Genomic DNA, 26,612 nt, shown 5'->3' with positions numbered 1-26,612 from the left:
GTGCTTCACGCCGGATAGAAGTGTAACGAACTCGATGCGAGTTGTCAACAAATCCTATAACTTGGTTCATGAAACGCGCTTACAAAATATTTTCACTGTGAATATTTATTGTGTAATGGTGCAAAGTGAGAGAGAGAGAGAGAGAGAGAGAGAGAGACTCTGCCCTTAGGGCAGAGTCAATCCCGCCAGCAAAAATAGGGAAAAAAAAAAGGAGCGATCTTACCTCTTCAGATGTAGTCCTACAATACATTCCTCAAAAAGGGTGTAGAAGAAATTAATCCATCAACTTGTATCATTCAATTTATTCCGGACCATTAAAGATGCCGCCTTCCGTGTAGAATCATGTCATCCTCGCCGCCATTTTGGAGAGGTCAAAGCGGAGAATAAAGATTAGCTGCGTTTAACTGTACCAACAGGTTTGCCGTCCAAACGAGATCACATGGGATTACCTTTCACAGGTGAGAAACAACAAATTAATCCATCAACGTGTATCATTCGATTTATTCCAGACCATTAAAGACGCCGCCTTCCGCGTAGAATCATGTCATCCTCGCCGCCATTTTGGAGAGGTCAAAGCGGAGAATAAAGATTAGCTGCGTTTAACTGTACCAACAGGTTTGCCGTCCAAATGAGATCACATGGGATTACCTTTCACAGGTGAGACTGGAAAAATACTCATCTCATCTCATTATCTCAAGCCGCTTTATCCTTCTACAGGGTCGCAGGCAAGCTGGAGCCTATCCCAGCTGACTACGGGCGAAAGGCGGGGTACACCCTGGACAAGTCGCCAGGTCATCACAGGGCTGACACATAGACACAGACAACCATTCACACTCACATTCACACCTACAGTCAATTTAGAGTCACCAGTTAACCTAACGTGCATGTCTTTGGACTGTGGGGGAAACCGGAGCACCCGGAGGAAACCCACGCGGACACGGGGAGAACATGCAAACTCCACACAGAAAGGCCCTCGCCGGCCCCGGGGCTCGAACCCAGGACCTTCTTGCTGTGAGGCAACAGCGACTACACCACCGTGCCGCCCTGGAAAAATACTTTTCATTGTATTTGGTCATTATAATGTAATTTTACAAACAGATTTTCCTGACTTTGTGGCTAATATGAAGTCTCGCGCATAATAGTTTATGCGCATGCGTCCTTACTTCTTCTATTGTTCTGGTGTCTCCGAAGGGACCGTCTTACAGCACCCCTAGAGGTGTGGCATGTGTATTGCATCGTTTTCAGCAAGCGTTGCGTTGCCATATGGACCTGATATTTTACTGATTGTTGCCCATTTGGACGCGATATATTTTTAAATAACATCTCGTTGCCGTTGTCGTGTGGATGTAGCCTAGGATACTGGGTCTGAACACTTGCAAAAGTTTTGTGTATGATGTCACATGCTACTGCCGCTGCCACCCACGGTGGAATGTAAACAACAATGCCAACAATGTATGAAAATTCCCTCGGTACAAAATATGGTCTAAGACCGACTGCCAACAGTTCAATGTCCTGACAGCAAATCACATCCATCACCCTGGACATTGTAACATGGCCAGGATGACACCATCTGTTGTTTACAAGCAGAATCAGACCCTCACCTTTGCTCTTGCAGCTCGTTTTCCAGTGTCTGTCAGCTTGCACAGTAATGAAGCTGGCTAAGTCCACACAGGAGTCAGGCATGTTATCATTCAGCCATGTTTCCATGAAGCACATCAGACTACACTCCTGGTAGAGTCATCAGTTTCTCACCAGTGCCTCCAGCTCGTCACCCTTATTGGCTAGTGAGTTGACATTTCCCATCAGAACCAATGGCAAAAACAGCTTATACCTCCATCTGCTAGCCTTTAGCTTAGCTCCTGCTCTGCAGCCTTGAAATGGCTTCCTCAGCTCTGGTGGTATTGTATGTCTGATCCCATATCTAGTCCTTTGCAGAGCCAGAAGGTCATTCTTCGTGTACACAACTTTACCCACAGTTGTGCACATCACAATGAAAAGCTTACCAAAAACACTCAAAAAAAGAAAAAAAAACTACACACATCTATCTATCCGATCATCATTTCACGTTGGTCACCGACCATGCCCTATTTCACTGGATGGCAGCCAGGTCCAGCATAGATCCAGGACCCAGCACAGGAATGCCGACAATCTGTCAAGGAGATACAGCCTCTGGGCCAAGCCTGGATGGATGGCAGCCTCAGAGCTAAGGGGTGGGGGGATGTCAAGTTTATTTTTATAGCGCTTTTAACAATAGACATTGTAGCAAAGCAGCTTTAAAGAATTTAAATGACTTTAAACATTAGCTAATTTTATCCCTAATCTATCCCCAATGACCAAGCCTGTGGTGATAGTGGCAAGGAAAAACTCCCTCAGATGACATGAGGAAGAAACCTCGAGAGGAACCAGACTCAAAAGGGAACCCATCCTCATTTGGGTGATAACAAACAATGTGATTATAACATTTTTAACAGTTTTAACATGAAGTCAGTTTTGTTGATGTTATAACTCTTCATTGATGGAAACTTGAGTGCAAAACTGTTCATGACAACTGCAGTTCTAAAGTTATCAAGTCAACTGTAGTCCTCAGCCATCAAAGTAAGTGTCCAGAGCATCTTCCAAGTTTGACTTTCAACTGTCCATATGGGGCCATCCTCCACAGGAGCGATGTGATGAGACTCCAACCAGACGTAGGGCATCAGGATGGATCAGGCAGGTCCAAGGAGCAGAGGAGGTCAGCATCTCGATCTCAGGATTGACATGTAACTCAGAGAGACAGATATGGGGGGGGGGGGGGGGGAGGATGTGACAGTGGCCCAGAGAAACTGCTGCCAAAACAGTGCATCGCTCCTTGCACAGTCACTGCCACAGTGCTGAAGACACAGCGGCACTTCAGCACCTTTGTTTTGGACAGCCTGAATCAGTGTGGTTATAGAGCAGAGCTAGCTGATCATGCATGGCTGAAGTGGCATAATGAGCACCTTAATTCACACTCCTCAAGCAGCCAAGTGAGTATGAAAAGGCATCAAATCAAGCACAGGATAGTCAAAGTGCTACAAACAAAAAACTCATGTCCTTTCCCTCTCTCTCGATCTTGGTATGCTCAGGTCACTTTGCGGACACGAAAGATGAAGAGTATGAGCTCAGTCTCTGCAAATGTCATGATGGCAATCCGCATCAGCAAAGGCGTGGTCTCTGCAAGACAGCTCCCACCTGCAACTTTGCCATAGGTCAGTTGGGCTCCCTGCTGCCTGCACTGAGTGCACCAATCTCACATCTCATTTTCCAGCAGTTCTCCATTCACTATTTTTTCATTAAAAATCTTGCATGTTTTTGCACTAAAAACTGGGTTGTTATATATAATTTTTTATATCTGTGCAATGGGCTTCTATATTGAGCAAAATGTCTGATATTTTCAGTGAAAATATGGTATTTTGATGATTTGGATTTATTAAGAACATATTTGATCTCTGATTAAAATATCATCAATATCATAATCTTATCACAGTAAAAGAAAACTCATGAATGTGCCATGAACTTTCCCCTTGCTGAAGTGCTGCGCTGTGCCTCTTGCGCAGCCAAGTGGCTACTTCCATGCTCCTGGCACTGAAATACAGGTCTTGACTTCAGTTCCCAGGATGCACTGCTGGTTTGCACATGGGCCAGCTCATAACCCACAGCTGTTCCATATTTTGGCTGATTACAAACCACATATATAAAGATATGGACGCACAAACCACATTGCAAAACATTAGCTCTGTATATTACTAGTCTGTACCAAGCCCTTTGTTTTGTATTTGCATTTTTTCCTTGTTCCCTGTATTTTGTATTTTGCCTACCCTGTATTTTTTGCTGGCTGACCAACCCTACCTGTTTCCTGGCCTCCCTATTTTTTTGGATGTGTGCCTGTGTGTGCTTATTAAACTCTTTTACTGCAAATACATCCTGTCTATCTCTCTCTCTTAAGTGACAGAGTGAAATGCTTTGTAATTGTATGATTCTGCACCTTTAATAATAATAATAATAATAATAATAATAATAAACACAATTGATACAAATGTTCAAAGATCCCACAAAACATATTAGTCCAGTCTTCTGGGTGAGCTCAAAACAGGTTTGTTTGTTTGTTTGTTTGTTTGTTTGTTTTTCGAGGGGAGGGTTTATGATTATTTTAGTTGCTCATTTTTATTAAAATAAGTTTTATTTCAGGCTGATGGCAGTGACAAATCCATAAAGTTCAGTCACTATTCCAGAGCCATGATGCATTAATGAATTTAGAGTTACTATTGGGCTCTACTCCTTAACAAAAAAGGAACTTCAACCTCAACAACCAGAGGGGAAATCAGAAGTTTTCATTTGGGTGTGTATAACTAAACAAAATCAGGGTAGTGTGATGCTCAGTATCTCTAAAAAAAAAAAAAAATCAGGGTGGTGTGGTGCTCAATGATGCAACTATAACAAACACACACACAGATCTCTTATTAGTTGATCTGCCAGTTCAGAAAGTATTGTGGTAAAGACGTGGAAATGTTCAGAGGAAGCATCCCTCTATTAATGACCTCACCTCTGTTATCTTTTCCTCTATTCACTGTTCTTATAGCATTGGACGCTCACATTGATATTGATGTACTGAAACAGTGGCCATGGAAAATCTTTCACAAATCAGTGGAATGTTCAAAAAGTTTAGGTTGCTTTTACAGAGAGGAAGAATACAGTCCAGTCTTAAATAATACAGCTCCTGTCAGTGATGTTTTGGAGATCTTTAGTGTGCGTCTTCAGGCTGTAGTATCCCATGGCACAAAACACTCAGTAATATCTTACCATATAATAAAAAGCACTCATGAAGGCCTGTAATGATGCATTATTTAAATGTGGCTAAGTGTGTGCTAAGGTGATGCTTAATTTAATTTACATCATTAATTGTGCATCTGGAGATTTTGGAAATGGGAATTTTGGCTGTATGTCTCAGTGTGTGGCACAGCTACCAAAATTATTGCGATTTATTATTTGCTTTTATTGTTTTGTAGACTGTTAATAACTTTTTTTTATAACAACTTTTCCCTCATCCTATTAAACTAGTTTTGTGGTTTTATAATCCTAAATGGTTGAATGCAGAAGGCCACAGCTGAATAAAACACCTACAGCTGCCCTATAAGGCCATAATAAAGTACAATTACTTAAAAATCAAATAAAACCTTATTACCATTAATATCTTTTCACACCTCTTTCCTCACTATATCATTATTTCCCTCTACCAACTCTCTAAAACGTGTTTAATAAGAGGACAAAATGAGTAACTAAAGAAAAGGAATCGGGGCAAGGATGTTTATGTTGTGATTTATAAACCTATTATCTCAGCAACCCACAGAGCTGAACACAATCCGCCATGCATAAAGAATACAGCATTCACAGTATCTTTGTAAATGAGCATGAGTTGAATTAAAAAAAAAAAAAAAAAAAAAAGTAGTGCTCCTGTATTTGCTTTGTAAGAATTATTCCCCAGGGCACAGAGTTAGGCATTCAGCCAGTGGAAATGGCCCACCATTTGCTGCTTGTCAGGTATGAGACAGGTAGAACAGCACAGTGTGTGCCAGTGGCCCTCAGCATGAGAACTGCATTCATCCATTGCGCACGCTCTCTCTCTCTCTCTCTGCTCCATAGACATGTTGCCCTTTTCTAGACAAATATGGAGGAATATACTGCACAATCTGTAGAGCATTAACAAGTCATCTATTTGTATTTATAAATCTATTAATATACTGTATTTAAACTCAGATTCGGAGTTGTCAATTTAATTCAACAACTAAAATTCAAAATATATGTAAATGTTTATATATTGTTTGTATTCAACCATTTTTTATGCTGTATTATTTTGTTGAAGACATCATAAAAGACTTATTTTGTCTTTGTTTCATGAGAAACTGGGTAGGATCCCAATGATGCTACAGCCAGCCATGGCTGGGAGCTGAGAGAGCAAAATTGGCCATGCTTTCTGGGTGGGAGGGATGGCATACTCTCTATTGTTTGTTAATCAAGTCAAGTCAACTTTATTGTCAAATATGCTATACATGCTCGACATACAGCACAGATGAAATTTCAGTAATCACAGTGACACTGGCCAGCTGTAGGCAGTGGTGGCTCAATTGGCTGGGCAAGCAGTGCTAAGCCCCGCTGTCTTTCAAAGGTAAATGAAAAATCAATATAAAGTTTCATATTTTAGGCATTCACATCATCTCATCAGTGGTTTACACATTTTTTGGGGGGTTAACGATAAATTATTTTATTTTTAAACCGAGTGTAACAGTAAAACTAGCAGTCATGTAAATAAACACAGAAAGGCTGTGGGCTAACTGAACAAACCCACTGCTGTAGGTAGAAATAGTTTCTGCTGTAGGTTCATGCAGCCAATCAGCGACAGTTCAACTCAATCACAGGCGTAATGAACGTGAATGAAGAGGATTATTTTTCAGCTAAAATATGTTTGGAGGAGAAACTGAAAGTTGATTGATTGGACAATGTGTGCTCAGTCGAAGTACATGTTAGACAAAAGGACAGATGACAAAACCATATATTGTTTTTTTCCCCTTTTGTTTGTTTGAATAAAAGGGTCACAACTTTCCTGTGTGCTGTGCCTGATTTTCAGACAAAACGCAGTTCAGATTCAAATGCCAAAAGTTATATATAAACTTTTTAAATTATATATTAGTGATTCATATACTTTCATCCCCCCCCGCAACACACACAAAATTTTACCACCAGCTGCCACTGGTTATAGGCATCTGTGAGCCCATATATGTGGAAGAGGACCGATAGTTGTTGGCTTCACATGGTGGCTGTTCTGTGATCGTAGAGAGCTGGCTGGTGGATGGGAATAAGCTGGTGACCAAACTAGAAGAGAAAATTTTGAAGAATTTTTTTTTTTGTCATGAGTTCACATTGGTGGTGTTAGAACTCATAATGTGACATGGTCACCTGCAGATGATTTAGTGCCGCTGTGACCAAAGATGGCTGACAAAACTAGAAATTATTTTTAAATCTCAAAATGTGACTGCTGCTATGACATTTGTCTAAAAGTCACAAATAGATGGTTTAGGATTGTGTGAAACTTGCAAGGCAACTACAGACACTGCAGTGGCAATGGCAAAATGTAAACTAAACATGATAATGGACAGAGAAAATATGCTTATTACATGAAGCTCATTTTGAAGAATGTTTCTGTTTATGTGACCATATTTTCACACTGATTGATTATGTAAGCAGAACTTTTATCAACTTCTGTAAGACAGAATTTTCTTCAATCACAGGTTTGTCATTAGCGGGTAGTCATTGTACAATCTGACATGGAGAACACATTGCAGTCTGTTACAGATTTTGTTCAATATTTTATTGGAATCATCTCATATAGTATAACAAGGAATAATCTTAAAAGACAGCTGAAATCAAACAGTCTAAACATGGCTTAATGCAGAGTCTAGTTGATTGCTTTTGTGGCCCATTTAGAAAATTATATCAAGCATTTGCCTTTTAGCAAAAGCACCAGAACAAGATACATAGATACATACATACAAATAGACTGAGATCGTGATATCCAAATTAGAAGGAAGAGTTTTGAATAAAGTAAATCTAATCGTAGCCTAATACATTTTATTGTGAATATATCCAGGCTAATTGTCATGAATAATCCTAGTTGTGACAATACTAATTACATTAATTTCCAGTCACTGCAAATTTCTCTTAATTTAATCATATGTGTTTCACATTAACTGGCCACAAGACCAAAGAACTTTATATTAACTAACTTTCTTTCACACTAAATATTACCATGTGGTAAATAAAATCATAAAATTGGAATAAGTCTGCTCTCTGTTGTAGCCAAAATATTGTGCCTATGTTAAGTTCTTTGTCTGTAGCACAATCAGAAATACACTGCATCGCCAAAGGTTTGTGAACACTTGACCAGCACAACTACAATGTTGGTTTTCTCCAAAATATTGCCACAACATTGGAAGCCCACACCTGTATAGAATGTATTTGTATGTTGTAGTTGTCGCATTTCAGTTTCCCTTCACTGGAACGAAGGGGCCCAAACCTGTTCTAGTATGATAATGCCTCTGTGCACAAAGCAAGCTCCATGATGACATGGATTGACAAGGTTGGTGTGGAGGAACTCAAGTGGCCTGCACAGAGCAATAACCTCAACCCCACTGAACACCTTTGGGATGAACTTTAACACCAAGTGTGCCTCCGGCTTCCTCTCCTGACCTCACAATTGCTCTTGTAGCTGAATGAGCAAGTTCCCACAGACATACTCCAAAATCTAGTGGAAATTCTTCCGAAAGGAGTGCAGGTTATTAGAACCACAAAGTAGGGACTGAATTTGGAATGGAATGGTCAGGTGTCCACAAAATTTTGGCCATATTGTATATCAACTTGCAAGCATGGCAGGTTTTAAGTATCCATTCAGAGAGAGAATTGAGAGGACAATTTTTTTTTCCCTTTACCGGAGCTTTTTTATTTTATTTTCTCTCTCTTTTTTATTTTATATATATATTTATTTATTTATTTTATTTTTTGTGTGGGCGGCACGGTGGTGTAGTGGTTAGCACTGTTGCCTCACAGCAAGAGGGTCCGGGTTCGAGCCCCGTGGCCGGCGAGGGCCTTTCTGTGCAGAGTTTGCATGTTGTCCGCGTGGGTTTCCTCCGGGTGCTCTGGTTTCCCCCACAGTCCAAAGACATGCAGGTTAGGTTAACTGATGACTCTAAATTGAGTGTGAATGGTTGTCTGTGTCTATGTGTCAGCCCTGTGATGACCTGGTGACTTGTCCAGGGTGTACCCCGCCTTTCACCCGTAGTCAGCTGGGATAGGCTCCAGCTTGCCTCCGACCCTGTAGAACAGGATAAAGTGGCTAGAGATAATGAGATGAGAATGAGATTTTTTGTGTAGTTTGATGTTTGTTTTTGTTTGAGTGTTTTTGTCTGCCGGTTGTGGTGTAGCTCTGGACCCAGTTTTGGGCGTTGGTTCCCTCCAGGCCTTGGTTCACCGTGGGTGATGCCTGTGCTCCTAGCTATGTACTGCAGTGAGCTTGTTGCTCATTTTAACATGGTGGTTGTCCAGCGCTCTGTGCTTTAGTGCTTGGCATGGTGTTCCAAGCGATGTTGCTTGGTGGCGTCGTGGTGCTGTGCAGGCGGTTTGGGAGGTACCCGCGCTCTGCATGGCAGTGCTTCTGTACTTGCTTTGTGGATCCATGGTGTGGTGTTCCGAGTGATGTTGCCGGCGGCATCATCATTATTATTATTATTATTATTATTATTTATCACCTTTTAAAAACCCTTAAATTATATTTATGTTACCTTTGGAGTACATACTGACATCTAAATTCCATCCATCCATCCATCCATCCATCCATTATCCATAACTGCTTATCCTGTGCAGGGTCATGGGCAAGCTGGAGCCTATCCCAGCTGACTATGGGCGAGAGGCAGGGTACACCTTGGGCAAGTCGTCAGGTCATCGCAGGGCTGACACATAGAGACAAACAACCATTCACACCTACGGTCAATTTAGAGCCACCAATTAGCCTAACCTGCATGTCTTTAGACTGTGGGGGAAACCGGAGCACCCGGAGGAAACCCACGCAGACACGGGAAGAACATGCAAACTCCACACAAAAAGGCCCCCGTCGACCACTGGGCTCGAACTCAGAACCTTCTTGCTGTGAGGCAACAGTGCTAACCACTACACCACCATGCCACCCCATCTCAAGTCCATATTTGAAAATTACTAGACTAGCATCAGAATCATGGAGTAGGCCATGGGTTATCAGTCAAAGGATTCATACATGATGTACCTTCAAGACCTTGTAAAAAAGCAAAAACAAATGGTAAAAGACAAGGATTTTAAAGACAGAGCTGCTGAAGTGATTTCCAGCCAATTATGATAGTAGTTTAACAACAAAAAATTATACAATTAAAGAAATGAAATAAAATGAAGTGCCTACATTATCCAGAGGAACTGGCAGGTGAGTGTAAAAAAATCACTAGAAATCATCCTTCTCTGCTGACCTGACAGCAAAATACCACAACTGTGTCCATGTACCATGCATGGCCTAAAAATCTGATATCTGTTACAGGAGTATTGGCACAGCTTTGTACTGAACCTCTGACTCCAAAGGACATCAGCAAATGTCATTGATATGCAACCTGCCTGCTGTTCCTAACTGGTCATGGACAAACAAGCCATTCCAACATTATCTGGAATATGTTAATTAGTGTATGGCACGTAAAAGCCCCACTGATGTTCTCTCTAAACTAGGCATGACTTTTTTCACACTTTCAAATGGGCTTAAATTGAATCATGCAAAAATCATACTGTATGCCATGATTAAATAGCACTGATGCTTTTCAGCAAATACTTCTTTGTAAGATCATGAAAGTTGCTTGAAGACTGTAAATTATGTTCATCAGCATGCCGTCTAGACAACTGTGAATAATAATGCTGCCATGCTGAGTAATTTAGCCATAGCCATCACAACTTGACCATCAAATAAAAACAACTTCAAATGTTTATTACTACCATGAGCTAAAATTCTCAGAACTTTTTAATAAATGTTTTCTGCATATAATAACTGACAAATGCACTTTTATATAAGGGTGGTTAATGTTACCGAGTACTAATAGAATGTTACAGCAATGTGGCATATTTAAATATAGCTGTGTTCTGTTAGGGTTTTGCTGGGATTCGAACCTGGTTCGTTGGTGTGATAATCCAGCAAACCCCCACTAGGCCACCAGGGGGATGACTCAAATGCAGAGGCGTGAGGCGGAAGTAGAAAAAGAATCAAAAGGTTTATTTAAACTATATACACTATATACAGGGCAAAACAAAAGACAACAAAAAAACCAAAGAGTATAATCCAAAAGAAAAGCAAAGTGCAAAAATACAAAAGCTAGGAAGATCAAAAAACACAGTACAAAGGAAACTGGAGATAAACATAACAGCACAAAGACTCCGTGACAAGAGGACTGAACTCAGGGGTATAAATAGACAAACTAATTAAGGACACAGGTGAAGATAATTAGGCAATTAACACAAACACAAAACACAGGAACAGTGGCGGCCTCTAGAGGCCAAAATAAACACAACATGAAAAGGAAATAACAGCGGCCTCTAGAGGCCAAAACAGTCCTAGTCCTAACAGGACCCCCCCCTCTAGGAGCGTCTCCTGACGTTCCCAGGGCGATCCGGATGGGCCGAATGGAAGTCCCGACATAGTTCTTTATCAAGGACATCCCGAGCAGGAACCCAGCAGCGCTCCTCAGGACCATAGCCCTCCCAGTCCACCAGATATTGCAACCCGCCGCGGACCCGGCGGGAGTCAAGCAGGCGATTCACAGTGAACACAGTCTGCCCCTGGAAGATGCGGGGGGGTGGGGGGTTCCTAGGGGCAGGGGCATACGTAGATGTCAGTACGGGCCGTAACAGGGAAACATGGAAAGTGGGGTTGATCCTCAGAGTCCGGGGCAACTGGAGCCGGTAGGAGACAGGGTTCACCCTGCGCACCACCTTGAAGGGGCCAATGTAGCGAGGAGCAAGCTTGCGGTTCTCCACCCGCAGTGGAAGGTCCTTAGTGGACAGCCAAACACGCTGCCCAGGGCGGAAAGCGTGTGCAGGTCTTCTATGGCGGTTGGCCTGAGTCTGGTTGGTTCTGGAGGTCTGTATGAGGGTCTTCCTGACCTTGCTCCAGGTCTTGCGACACCGTCTCACATATTGGTTGACCGAGGGCACCCCCGCGTCCTCCTCCTGGTCCGGGAACAGAGGTGGCTGGAACCCGAATTGGCACTGGAATGGCGACAGCTTGGTGGCCGATGACTGCAGGGTGTTGTGGGCGTACTCCGCCCATGGCAGCCAGGTGCTCCACGATGTCGGGTTATCCATAGCCAGGCCTCGCAGGGTGGTTTCCAGGTCCTGGTTGAGCCTCTCCGTCTGACCATTGGACTGTGGGTGAAACCCAGAGGAGAGGCTGGCAGTGGCTCCGATGACCTTGCAGAACCCGTGCCACACTCGGGAGGAGAACTGGGGCCCTCGGTCTGAGACGATGTCCTGTGGAAGACCAAAGACTCGGAAGACATGATTAAACAAAAGTTTCGCAGTTTCAAGAGCAGAGGGGAGTTTGCACAGTGGTATGAAGCGGCAGGCCTTGGAGAATCTGTCAACTAAGACCAAAATGACCGTGTTACCTTGTGACTCAGGGAGACCCGTGATAAAGTCGACTGCCACGTGGGACCAGGGACGCCGGGGAATGGTCAGAGGATGCAGGAGACCCTGGGGACGCTGTCGTGGGTTCTTGGTTCTGGTGCAAACCTCACAGGACAGGACAAATGACCTTACTTCCTTCTCCATGTTAGGCCACCAGAAGCGTCTTTTCAGGAAGTCCAGGGTCCTCCGAGCTCCCGGGTGGGCGGTGAGAGGGGAAGAGTGACCCCACTGGAGAACCTTGGCCCGGGCTTGATGTGGGACGTACAAGAGGCCTGGTGGCCCCGTCCCAGGACCGGGGTCCTGGCGTTGGGCTCGTCGGACAGCCTCCTCAATACCCCAGCGGACAGGGGCCACAATCCGGGACACAGGGATAATAGGCCCGACTTCATTCTCCCTGTTAGTGGCAGAGAACAGTCTGGACAGTGCGTCAGGTTTGGTGTTCTTGGAGCCGGGGCGGTATGAGAGGGTGAAGTCAAACCGACTGAAAAACAGGGCCCACCTAGCCTGTCGAGGGTTCAGTCTCTTGGCTTGCTGGAGGTACTCCAGGTTCTTGTGGTCAGTCCAAACCAGGAATGGATGTTGTGCTCCCTCCAGCCAGTGCCTCCACTCCTCAAGGGCCAGTTTGACCGCTAGCAGTTCTCGATCCCCCACATCGTACCGGGACTCAGCAGGACTCAGGCGGTGGGAGAAGTAAGCGCAGGGGTGCAGCTTTCCTTCCGAACGTTGAGAGAGCACCGCGCCGACACCACTGTCCGAGGCGTCCACCTCCACGATGAATGGTTGGGAGGTGTCCGGGAGAACCAGAATGGGTGCCGTGCAGAAGCGGTCCTTGAGGTCTTTGAACGCCTTTTCTGCCTGAGGAGACCAGCCATAAGATCCACCTGTCCCTTTGGTGAGGTCAGACATGGGTGCTGCCACAGAACTGAAGTTCCTGATGAACTTGCGGTAGAAGTTAGCGAATCCTAAGAACCGCTGAACCTCCTTAACGGACTTGGGAGTAGGCCAATCCCGGACGGCCAGGGTCTTGGCAGGGTCCATTTGGAGTTGGCCTGTCCGTACAATAAATCCCAGAAAGGAGACCTCGGGAACATGAAATTCGCATTTCTGGGCCTTGGCGAACAGATTGTTCTGTAGCAGCCTCTGGAGAACCTGGCGGACATGGTGGCGGTGCTCCTGCACGGTCTTGGAAAAGATAAGGATGTCGTCGAGGTAGACAAAAACGTATAGGTTAATCATGTCCCTTAAGACGTCGTTGATTAGGGCCTGAAAAACAGCTGGTGCGTTGGTGAGTCCGAAGGGCATCACCTGGTATTCGTAGTGCCCAGACGGGGTGTTAAAGGCAGTCTTCCACTCGTCTCCCTGTCGGATACGGATGAGGTGGTATGCGTTCCGTAGGTCCAACTTGGTGAAGACGGTGGCGCCTTGGAGCAGGTCGAAAGCTGTGGACATCAGCGGAAGGGGATATCGGTTGCGCACAGTGATCTTATTCAGGCCCCTGTAATCAATACATGGTCGGAGCCCCCCATCCTTCTTGCCGACAAAGAAGAAGCCGGCTCCAGCAGGTGAAGTGGAGGGTCGAATAAACCCAGAGACCAGGGCATCTTTGAGGTATTCCTCCATGGCCTTGCGTTCTGGCTGAGAGAGTGAAAACAGTCTGCCACGAGGAGGGGTAGTCCCAGGGAGCAAGTCGATGGCACAGTCGTAGGCCCGGTGCGGAGGAAGAACGGCGGCCCTGCTCTTGCTGAATACCTCCTTGAGATCCCAGTACTCTGTGGGAACTTGAGATAACTCGGTGAGATCAGGGGGCTCGGCAGGAGACACAGGAGAGCTAGAGAGCAGACAAGAGGCATGGCATGCAGGGCCCCATTCCACAACCTGGCTTGTTACCCAGTCTATGCGAGGGTTGTGGCGAGTAAGCCAAGGAAGGCCTAGAATAACTGGGAACTCAGGTGAAGGAATCAGGTGCAGGGATATTTCTTCCTTGTGACCTTGAGACTGGAGGAAAACAGGAGAAGTAACTTGGGTGACTCTTCCATCACCTAACGCTTGGCCATCGAGGGCAGACACAGACAGTGGGACTTCAAGTGGTGCAGTCGGAATATTGATGCTTTGGGCGAAGTGAATATCCATAAAGTTCCCAGCCGCCCCTGAGTCTATCAAAGCTTGACAAGAGTGGACAGACTCACCCCAGGAGATGGAGACCGGGATGTAGATTCCTTGGCCAGGGAGTCCGGGAGAGAGGGTAGGCCCCGTCACAACCCTCCCTCGGCTGGACGGGGCGGTCCTTTTCCCAAGAGTTCGGGACATGATGCTCGGAAGTGACCAGGCTTGCCACAGTAGATGCAGCACTTGTCCCTCCTTCTGCGCTCCCTCTCAGATGCGGAGAGGCGAGTACGACCCACTTGCATGGGTTCTGGACAGTCACTGAAGGAGGTAGACGGTCTCCAGGTAGAGGTAGGGAGGCTGGGGGGGCTCAAGGCTTGGTGGCGTTCTCTCATCCTGTTGTCCAGACGAATAGCATGTGAGATGAGGGTTTCGAGGTCACTTGGGCATCCAATAGAGGCCAGACCATCCTTGATGGGGTCAGACAGACCATGGTGGAAGGCTGACACCAGGGCAGTCTCGTTCCATCCACTTACTGCTGCGAGTGTTCGGAACGAGATGGCGTAATCTGCGACGCTTCCTCCTTGCCGGATGGACATGAGCTTTCGGGCTGCGTCGGTACTGATGTCTGCCTGATCGAAGACCCGAAGCATCTCTTCAGAAAACAGCTGGAAATCAAAGCACTCAGGTCCCTGTCTTTGCCAGATAGCAGTAGCCCAGGCTCGCGCCTTACCAGCTAATAAGGTGATCACAAAGGCAATCTTGCGGCGATCCGTAGTGTAGGTGGTAGGCTGAAGCTCAAAGGTGAGTTGACACTGGGTAAGGAACTCTCGGCACTCACTGTGCTTGCCGTCATACCTCTGTGGTGCAGGAAGGCTGGGTTCGCGAGGTGAAGAAGGCAGCATTGCAGGAGGCACTGGAGCAGGAGTGGGAGCTGGATCAGGAGCAGGAACTGGATCAGGAGCAGGAGATGCAGGCAGAGATGTCAGCTGTGCCAGGGTTTTCCCAATTTGCTGAAGCAGTTCCTCGTGGCGAGCGAGGGCCTCACGTTGGCTGGTGAGCGTACGTCCATGAGCGTCCATGGTCGCTCCGAAGCGTGTCAAAGCTGCCATAATTCCCTGAAGGTTGGCCGGGTAGACAGTTGAAGCAGCCTCTGCTGAGTCGGTCATGACGGAGTCTTTCTGTTAGGGTTTTGCTGGGATTCGAACCTGGTTCGTTGGTGTGATAATCCAGCAAACCCCCACTAGGCCACCAGGGGGATGACTCAAATGCAGAGGCGTGAGGCGGAAGTAGAAAAAGAATCAAAAGGTTTATTTAAACTATATACACTATATACAGGGCAAAACAAAAGACAACAAAAAAACCAAAGAGTATAATCCAAAAGAAAAGCAAAGTGCAAAAATACAAAAGCTAGGAAGATCAAAAAACACAGTACAAAGGAAACTGGAGATAAACATAACAGCACAAAGACTCCGTGACAAGAGGACTGAACTCAGGGGTATAAATAGACAAACTAATTAAGGACACAGGTGAAGATAATTAGGCAATTAACACAAACACAAAACACAGGAACAGTGGCGGCCTCTAGAGGCCAAAATAAACACAACATGAAAAGGAAATAACAGCGGCCTCTAGAGGCCAAAACAGTCCTAGTCCTAACATGTTCATTACAAAATTGCATTGATACATTGTCATGCAAATTGTAAGAAAATTGAAATTATTTTCTGATTCAAAGTTTTATAAAAGTATATACAGTACACTCATTAAACACTTTATTAGGAATGATGGTACACCAGAGTTATGATAGTTTTGATATTTTCATTAGTTTTTTATTTTTATTCAGTTTTGCATGTTTTTTTTTTTTTATTTCAGTTCAGTTTTAGTTAGTTTTAAAAGTGCATAAGTAGCTTTATATTTGTATACTATACTAACCCCATTTCCAGAAAAGTTGGGATATTTTCCAAAATGCAGTAAAAACAAAAATCTGTGATTTGTTAATTTTACTGACCAACTTTTGTAATGTTTTATTTGTTTATTTATTTATTTATTAAATATAAATTAAGCTATAATTGGATGCCTGCGACACACTGTGGCATGGTGGTGTAGTGGTTAGTGCTGTCATCTCACAGCAAGTAGGTTCTGGGCCGGAGCCCAGCGGCCGATGGGGGCCTTTCTATATGGAGTTTGCATGTTCTCCTTGTGTCTTTGTGAGTTTCCTCCAGTTTCCCTCACAGTCAAATGACATGCAGTTAGGCTAAATTGCCTACAGGCATCTGAGCTGTGTTCTGTGGTCAGACATGAGTAGTATGGTGGCTGTCAACAGTGCCTTTGTATGCCTTTGACTTGGCCGTTTTGGGCTGTGTCCTTTATAATTCAGCTATTCAGCTGCAAGAAAGGATGATTAGTGACCCCAAACTTCAACTTCACTCACAAAAGATGGGACAGAGGCAAAATAAGACTGAAAGGTTGACAGGATGTTCAAGTAACACTATTTAGAAAGATTCCACAATAAGCAGGTTTATTGGTAACATGACTGGGTATAAAAGGAGCATGCACCAAAGTATCAGTCTTTGCAAGCAAGGATGGGAAAGAGCAAAATGGGGGGATGTGACAGTGGCCCAAGGAAACCACAATGCAGGCAGTGCACCTCTCCTCACAGAACCACTCCCGTGGTGCTGAAGAAACAGCAGCACTTCAGAATCATTACTGTGGACAGCCAGAAGCAGCATGGCCATGGGGTGGGGCCCACTGATCACACACAGCTGAAATGATATAATTGGTGCCTTAATTCACCCTCCTCAAGCAGCCAGGGAAGTATAAAAAGGCACTTCAACACACATAGGTCAGTTAGTGTTTCTGCTTGCATGAATGCTCATGCGCGCTCTCCCTCTTTACTCAGGCAACCTTGCCAATGATGAGGATGAGCTCAAGCTCCACGCACCCCACAACACCAGCCGACACTGCATGCAAACCTTCTGGAATGCAGAAAGACTATGATGCAGCCAGTCCCCACCTGTAACCTCACCCTAAACTGGTTTGGGCTCTCCACCTGCATAGATTACACCTATTTCACCTCTCATTCTCCCTACACTGCCCCCTCCCTTGTGTTACATAAAAAAATGTCATCACTTAATTGCAGTAAGACCTGGGTTGTGTGTTTATGTTCTCCCCATATTGCAGTGTGAGTGCCACGCTAGTTATACTAACTCTGATTCATTCATGCAATCATCTAATCAGCCAATCATGTGGCAGCAGTCCAATGCATAAAATCATACAGATAGGGGAGAGCGGGGTAAGATGAGCCACTTTTTACATTTTTCATCATAACTACATGTTAAAGCCATTTTTGCTTCCAGTCTACACACCATACCAAATTTCAAAGTGTACTGTTACTATTTGAGCAAAAAATAATTGATAAGCTCTTATGGTTAGAGTGATATTACCTCTTGAAAAAAAAATGTCAAGTGGCTCAACTTACCCCATGCACGGGGTAAGATGAGCCACTGTGTGGGGTAAATTGAGCCAACACAAAACATGTTAGGTTAACAAAGTAAACAACTTTTATTATTAGAAGTGCAATCAATGAATCAAGTCAATCAAGTGGGGGATAGGGCCGTTGCATAGAGAAGGGGAGATGAAGAGAGAGGTGATAGAACGAGATGGGATAGGGAGGGATAGATAGATGGACAGAGAGAGAGAGATATGCATAGATAGATAGAAAGAGGGATGGTTAGAGAGGGAATGAGAGATATACTATATTATAGAAATTACTAAAACAGTAGAGCAGTGCCAAAAAAATCTTATTTCTTTCAGTAGGTTAAAACATTGCTAAAACATGCAGCAATCATTCCATCAATCATTCAATCATTTCATCATTATTCAATGTTCCAAGCATTCAAATTGCAAGGGAACACCATTTGCCTCTCCCTCCGTGCTGTCCCACCAACAGTAAAGGGGCGGGGCAATTTTTTCACAATATCCTGTCTTGACAGGACAGCCTCATCTTTCTCTTTGAAGACAAAGGTTGGCTTTCTTGCAGAGCCATGGCATGACCAGCTTCTTTTGAGAAATCTTGCCTCTATTTCGAAGACATCCAATTTGATTATCTGGCCAATGAAGTAATGCACTTACACCAACTTGGTCTTTACCTCTCCATTCTTTATCTTTTCAATGAACCTAGTCAGAGTCATCCTGTCCAAATGCATATCCCTCGCCACAGCCCGAATAGGCCTGCCTTTCCTGACTTCCTCTGCGGCTCTCTCCAAAACTGCACGGGATTGTGCGGCCCTGTCTGTTTTTCTTTTGTATGAGTGTGGCATCATGCACACCTATAATAACAGAGGGCATTATTTTATTTATTAAAAACCTTTTAAACACATTATTTATATTAACATGTTATTTATTTGTTTATTTGTTGTTGTTGTTGTTGTCATATATGACCAGTAAATGTGAAAACTTAAGTGTCATCCATATTGGGTAAGCTCAGCCACCAATGGGGTAAGTTGAGCCAGTGGCTCAACTTGCCCCATATCTAATGGCTCATCTTACCCCGTGGCCACCATTTTGTAGAAAAATGCTAATAAAGGGGATTAGGCTAATCAAAATTATTTTTATTAGCATTCATATCATAGCTTAGAAAGCCACTAACTTAACCCTAATGTGTCTAAATATTATTCTACTTTTGTCTTCTCTAAATCATCTTCACTGTGGACAAACATGGAATTGACTTAGAAAGCACAAAAACACATTTTTATAAATATCTCCCTCACCTAGTTTGACATGTGGTGCTCCTCTCCACAAGTGTAAGTAAATGGTCCCGCCCCCCTTTGAATGTGGTCACATGGTCACATTTGTTTATTGTTTCTTAGAAACAGGGGGTGGCTCATCTTACCCCCTGGCTCATCTTACCCCGCTCTCCCCTACTCAAGTATACTCAAAATGGTGAAAACAAAAAGCCAGTGAGCAGAAGTTCTGAAGAGTAAAAAGCTTTGTTGATGAGAGAGGTAAAGGGAGAATGGCCAAACTGGTTTGAGCTGACAGAAAAACTGCAGTACCTTGGATATCCAAGCTGTATAATTGTTGTGAGCAGAAAAGCATCTCAGAATACACAACACTTTAATACCTGAGACAAAAGGGCTTGAATAGCAGAAGACCACATCGGGTTCCCTATCTATTAGCCAAGAACAGAAAGCTGAGGCTGAGTGGGCTCAGGCTCACCAATTTTGGACAGTTGAAGAATGGAAAAGAAGAAACCTTTATTCGTCACATACACACTTCAAGCACAGTGAAATTCATCCTCTGCATTTAACCCATCTGAAGCAGTGAACACACACAGAGCAGTGGGCAGCCCAGAGCACCCAGGGAGCAATCAGGGGTTCGGTACCTTGCTCAAGGGCACCTCAGCCCAAGGCTGCCCCACATCAACCTAACTGCATGTCTTTGGATTGTGGGGGAAACTGGAGCACCCAGAGGAAACCCACACAGTCACAGGGAGAACATGTAAACTCCACACAGAAAGGCCCTCGCCGGCCGCTGGGTTTGAACCCAGAACCTTCTTGCTGTGAGGCGACCATGTGAACCACTACACCACCATGCCACCCTGATAAAACGTAGCATGGACTGATGATTCTCAATTTCTGCTGAGGCACACAAATGGTAGGATCAGAATTTGGCACCAACAGCAAGAATCAATAATAATTGTTTTATTTTCCACCAATTTTAAAAATGTATTAATGAATGACACATCATACATTTTTATCCAGTTATAGTTACATTAAATGTTGAGGAACATCTAAAAGTCAGAAGTCTATTGTCATTTAGATTATAGCAGCTATAAACAGTCATTTCCTCACCAGCCTCTCTCTTTTAATCTTTATCCTTATGAGTGTATTTTATAGTTTTTGAAGCCATTCGGAACTCTTTGGCTTGAGTTGGATTTGAATTAGCTTACTAACCATGTTTTCTTTCACTTCTGTTTTGGTGCCTAGTTTTACAATAAAGTTAATGACACTGTATATTTTCCTGTGTTTTTACAATATGGTCACAGCAGGGTTATTGTGGCTATATAACCAAGATGACATTAACCAAGATGGCGCTGTGGACAGTTGCCTCGGTACTTCGCTCTCTTGTACTTTCTATGTTTTTGTGTATTTGTTGTTGTGGCAGCGGGGGCGTGGTCAAGCGCCGGTCTGTGACAGGAGGGCAGAGTCAGGGAAGGTGAGTGGCAGAATCACTACACCTGACGGTAATTAACCTGTGTTTGTGTATCTTCCCAGTGACCGCGCCCTATTTAAGGAGAGAGAGCGAGAGCAGAGGAGAACTTCCCTGGAGGAGACGTGAGTGTGTGTCGCTCTCTCTCTCTGTTACGAAATACTGTTAAACTGAAAAGTGTGGCAATAAAGCCTTTTGTTCACCTGATCTCTGTCCTGCCGTCCTCTGTGCTCCACCCACCCATAGGGAACTTACCATAGTGGTGCCGAAACCCGGGACAGTGGAGCACCAACCCAGCAGCCCCATGGAATCCTCCCCGTTCGCCGACCTGGTCCACGCCCTCGCCACGGCTCAGCAAAGCCAGCACCAGGCGCTCGTCACACTCCGAAAGGAACAAGAGCGGCGCTTCGAAGCCCTAGTGCTGGCCCAGCAGGAAGATCACGAGGCGTTCCGGCATCTCCTCGCGTCGGCGGGGTCCACCAGCACTCCGGCTGCGGGCCCGTCTCCCCTCACTGTCACCAAGATGGGCCCGCAGGACGACCCCGAGGCGTTCCTCACATTGTTCGAACAGGTCGCCTAAGCCTCAGGGGGGCCGATGGAGCAGCGCGCGGCGCGCCTCCTCCCCCTGCTAATGGGAGAGGCACAGTTGGCCGTGCTACAGCTCCCCGCCGACCGCCGGCTGGCCTACGCGGACCTCCACCGGGCCGTCCTCCAGCGCATGGGGCGCACACCGGAACAACAGCGCCAGCGCTTCCGCGCACTGCGATTGGAGAAAGTCGGCCGGCCGTTCGCGTTCGGCCAGCAGCTCCGGGACGCCTGCTGGCGGTGGTTGAGGGCCAACGATTGCGACGCAGAGGGAATCGTCGACCAGGTGGTACTGGAACAGTTCATTGCCCGCTTACCAGCCGGAACTGCGAAGTGGGTCCAGTGCCACCGCCCGGCGTCGCTGGATCAGGCAGTCGAGCTGGCGGAGGATCATCTGGCGACTGTCCCGGCGGCAGGACAGCAGATGGCATCTTCCCTTCTCTCCTCTTCTCTCTCTCTCTCTCCCCCTTCTCCTGTGTCCCGTCCTCACCCCATTCCCCCACCGCGGAGGCAGGGGCCGGCACCACCCCAGCCAGCCCGCCGCACCCGCGATGCCCTCCCGTTTCTCCCTTCTGTGTCTGTCTCTCCCCCACCGGTGATCACCGGTGCAGAGGGAAAGCCCGGGCTGGTTTGCTGGCGCTGCAGGGAGCTGGGCCACCTTCAACAGCAGTGAACAGCAATGGAAGTGGGCGCGGTGGTTCGGATCCCCGACACGCCAGAGGCCGCCCTCGATCGGGCCGGAGCGTATCGCATACCGGTGAGTATCCAAGGGGCTACATATCAGACGTTGGTGGATTCTGGTTGTAATCAGACCTCAATTCGCCAAAGTCTGGTTCAAAACGAGGCATTGGGGGGAGCACAAGGGGTGAAGGTGTTTTGTGTGCATGGGGATGTTCACCGCTACCCTTTGGTGTCAGTCCACATTATTTTCAGAGGGGAAAAATTTATAGTGAAGGCGGCGGTTAATCCTCGCCTTACCCACTCTTTAATTTTGGGGACTGATTGGCTGGGATTTCGGGGTTTAATGACGTGCCTAGCAGAGAGTGGGTCCTGCCATTTGACAGGGGAGGTCCCGGTGTCGCTCTGGCGGGAGCAGCTGTCACAGAGCCGTCTACGTCATCTCCGCGTTAGAGTGAGGAGCCGCCGGCTCCTCCTCTCTCTATTGGGGAATCCCTCGTGGATTTCCCATTAGAGCAGTCGCGAGACGAGACTCTGCGGCATGCATTTGACCAAGTGAGAGTAATCGATGGTCAAACGCTCCAGCCGAACGCCACCCCATCCTTCCCCTACTTCGCGATTATGAAGGATAGATTATACCGAGTGACACTGGACACTCAAACTAAAGAGCGAGTCACGCAGCTTTTAATTCTGAAGAGCCGCCGGGAATTGGTATTCCAGGCGGCTCATTTTAATCCCATGGCTGGACACTTGGGGCAGGATAAAACACTAGCCCGAATAATGGCCCGATTCTATTGGCCGGGGATTCGCGGCGATATCCGTAGGTGGTGTACGGCATGCCGCGAATGCCAGTTAGTAAATCCAGTGGCCATTTCAAAAGCGCCTTTGCGCCCTCTACCGTTAATCGAGACCCCGTTTGAGAGAATTGGGATGGATCTCATCGGGCCATTAGATCGGTCAGCACGAGGGTACCGCTTTATATTAGTTCTGGTGGACTATGCAACGCGATACCTGGAAGCAGTGCCTCTGCGCAATATCTCAGCATGCAGTATTGCAGAGGCACTCTTCCGCGTCATCTCCCGAGTTGGAATCCTGAAAGAGATTCTGACTGATCAAGGCACCTTGTTTATGTCACGTACACTGAACGAACTGTATGGGTTGTTGGGGATTAAGCCGATCCGCACCAGTGTGTATCACCCACAAATGGATGGTTTAGTAGAACGGTTCAACTGCACCCTCAAAAATATTATTAAAAAATTTGTGAGTGAGGACACACGTAATTGGGATAAGTGGCTCGAACCCTTGCTGTTCTCAGTGCGAGAGGTCCCCCAAGCCTCCACGGGGTTCTCCCCGTTCGAATTATTATATGGGCGTAAGCCGCGCAGCATCCTAGATGTGCTGTGGGAAAATTGGGAGGAGGGACCTTCACAAAGTAAAAATGAAATTCAGTACGTTATGGACCTGCGCGCAAAACTCCACACACTCACCCACCTAACTCAGGAGAATTTGCGGCAGGCCCAGGAACGGCAAGCCCGCCTGTACAACAAGGGTACGCGCCTTAGAGAGTTCACTCCGGGAGATAAGGTACTCGTACTGTTGCCCACGTCGAGCTCCAAATTGATCGCCAAGTGGCAAGGACCCTTTGAGGTCACACGGCGAGTCGGGGACGTCGACTATGAGGTGAGGTGAATGGACAGGGGTGGGGGGGCTACAGATTTACCACCTCAATCTGCTTAAACTCTGGAATGAGGAGGTCCCCGTGGCATTGGTGTCGGTAGTTCCGGAGAAGGCGGAGCTGGGGCCGGAGGTTCAAAAAGGGACATTGGCATCACGTACCTCTCTGGTCCCCTGTGGAGACCACCTCTCCCCGACCCAACTCATGGAGGTCGCCCAGTTGCAGACAGAGTTTTCGGATGTGTTCTCGCCCCTGCCCGGTCGCACTAACCTCATAGAGCACCACATAGAGATGCCCCCGGGGGTGGTAGTGCATAGCTGCCCTTACAGACTACCTGAACACAAAAAAAAGGTGGTTCGGGAAGAACTTCAGATCATGCTCGAAATGGGCATCGTCGAGGAGTCCCACAGTGACTGGATCAGCCCGGTGGTCTTGGTACCCAAGGCCAATGGGTTGGTCCGGTTCTGTGTGGACTATAGAAAAGTCAACGCGGTGTCTAAATTCGACGCGTACCCAATGCCTCGTATTGACGAGCTGCTCGATCGACTAGGCAAGGCTCGCTTTTATTCAACACTGGATTTGATGAAGGGATATTGGCAGATCCCCTTGACTCCATTATCTCGGGGAAAAAACGGCCTTTTCCACACTGTTCAGCTTGCACCAATTCGTCACACTTCCTTTTGGGCTGTTTGGGGCGCCTGCTACGTTTCAGCGGCTGATGGACAGGGTCCTCCGCCCCCACGCCACCTATGCGGCCGCATACCTGGATGATATAATCATTTATAGTAACGACTGGCAGCGGCACTTACAACACCTGAGGGCCGTCCTTAGGTCACTGAGGCGAGCGGGTCTCACTGCCAACCCAAAGAAGTGTGCGATTGGGCGGGTGGAAGTACGGTATCTGGGCTACCAGTTGGGCAACGGGCAGGTGTGTCCCCAAATTAACAAGACAGCAGCAATTGCGGCCTGCCCGAGGCCCAAGACCAAAAAGGGGGTGAGACAGTTCCTGGGGCTGGCTGGCTACTATCGTAGGTTTATACCTAATTATTCAGACGTCACCAGCCCGCTGACTGATCTCACTAAAAAGGGGGCACCAGATCCGGTCCAGTGGACGGAGCAGTGCCAGCGGGCTTTCTCTGAGGTAAAGGCTGCACTGTGTGGGGGGCTACTATTACACTCCCCTGACTTTTCTCTCCCTTTTGTGTTGCAGACCGATGCGTCGGACAGAGGGCTGGGGGCGGTGTTGTCCCAGGAGGTGGAGGGGGAGGACCGCCCCATCCTGTACATCAGCAGGAAGCTGTCGGTGCGCGAGGGGTGCTACAGCACCATAGAAAAAGAATGTCTAGCGATCAAGTGGGTGGTCCTCGCCCTCCGTTACTACCTGCTGAGGCACCCTTTCACCCTCTGTTCGGACCACGCGCCCCTCCAGTGGCTCCACCGCATGAAAGATGCCAACGCACGGATCACCCGTTGGTATCTGGCACTCCAACCCTTCAATTTCAAGGTGGTCCACAGGCCGGGGGCGCAGATGGTCGTGGTGGACTTCCTCTCCCGTCAAGGGGGGGGGAGTCGGCTGCAGGCTGGATGGCTTCCCGGCCTGAGTCGGGCGGTGGGGGTATGTGGCAGCGGGGGCATGGTCAAGCGCCAGTCTGTGACAGGAGGGCGGAGTCAGGGAAGGTGAGTGGCAGAATCACTACACCTGATGGTAGTTAACCTGTGTTTGTGTGTCTTCCCAGTGACCGTGCCCTATTTAAGGAGAGTGAGCGAGAGCAGAGGAGAACTTCCCTGGACGAGACGCGAGTGTGTGTCGGTCTCTCTCTCTGTTACGAAATATTGTTAAACTGAAAAGTGTGGCAATAAAGCCTTTTGTTCACCTGATCTCTGTCCTGCCGTCCTCTGTGCTCCACCCACCCATAGGGAACTTACCACAGTTGTGTTTCTTGCACTTCTTCTCTGGTCACATACTCCAGAGAAGAACTCATAAACATTGGCATAACCACCAGTAAAGTTTTTTCATTGGTTTTCATTGATCTGGAAAGTTTTCCAGAGCTACTTGTTGGAGGGGCAGCAGCTCTCTATGGTCTCCACCGAGGACACCGGAGACACCGGGGGAAGCGAGCCGGCATGGTCATCAGGCTGAGGCAGCGGGGGTTTCACACTGTGCTCCCGTCTATTCACCTGGCTAACGTCCGCTCTCTGGCCAACAAGATGGATTAACTGCTGCTCCTCAACACAATCAACACGGATTTTAACAGATCTGCTACCTTGTGCTTCACTGAAACCTGGCTCAGTGAGCACATCCCAGACACTTCTCTCCACCTGCCTGGATTTCACCTGCACCAAGCGGACCGCGAAACGGAGCTCACGGGGAAAACGAGGGGAGGTGGAGTCTGCTTTTACATTAACGAAGGTTGGTGTACTGATGTCACGGTTCTAAACAAATCATGCAGTCCTCATCTGGAGACATTATTCACAAACTGCAAACTGTTTTATGCTCCGCGAGAATTTTCCTTGTTTATTCTGGTTGGAGTTTACATCCCTCCTCAGGCTTGTGTTACTGAGGCATTACAACACCTGGCTAACCAGATAAACAACATGGAGAAAAAACACCCGGACTCTTTGCTCATTGTTTTGGGGGACTTTAACAGAGTGAACCTCAGCCATGAACTGCCAAAATATAAACAGCACTTTAAGTGTCCCACCAGGGACACTAACACTTCAGACCTGCATGAACTGACTGATATTGTGACATCTTACATCAGTTTTTGTGAGGATATGTGTGTGCCCACCAAGACCTTCCACACATACAGCAACAACAAACCATGGTTCACCACAAAACTCAGGCAGCTTCGCCAGGCCAAGGAGGAGGCCTACAGAAGTGGGGACAGAGTCCTGTACAAACAGGCCAGAAACACACTGACGAAAGAGGTGAAAGCAGCTAAGAGGAGCTACGCTGAAAGGATCAAAAACAGACTTTCAGCCAACAATCTGGTGTCAGTGTGGATAGGCCTGAAGAATATCACTAACTACAGGAGACCATCCCCCAACACTGCAATGAACCATCAACTTGCTGATGAGTTGAATGTGTGTTCTACTGCAGATTTGACAC

The sequence above is a fragment of the Neoarius graeffei genome, chromosome 1, assembly GCF_027579695.1.
Source record: "Neoarius graeffei isolate fNeoGra1 chromosome 1, fNeoGra1.pri, whole genome shotgun sequence".
NCBI classification, from domain to species: Eukaryota; Metazoa; Chordata; class Actinopteri; order Siluriformes; family Ariidae; genus Neoarius; species Neoarius graeffei.
The sequence above is the reverse complement of the archived record's forward strand: the minus strand, read 5'-3'. Positions refer to the sequence as shown.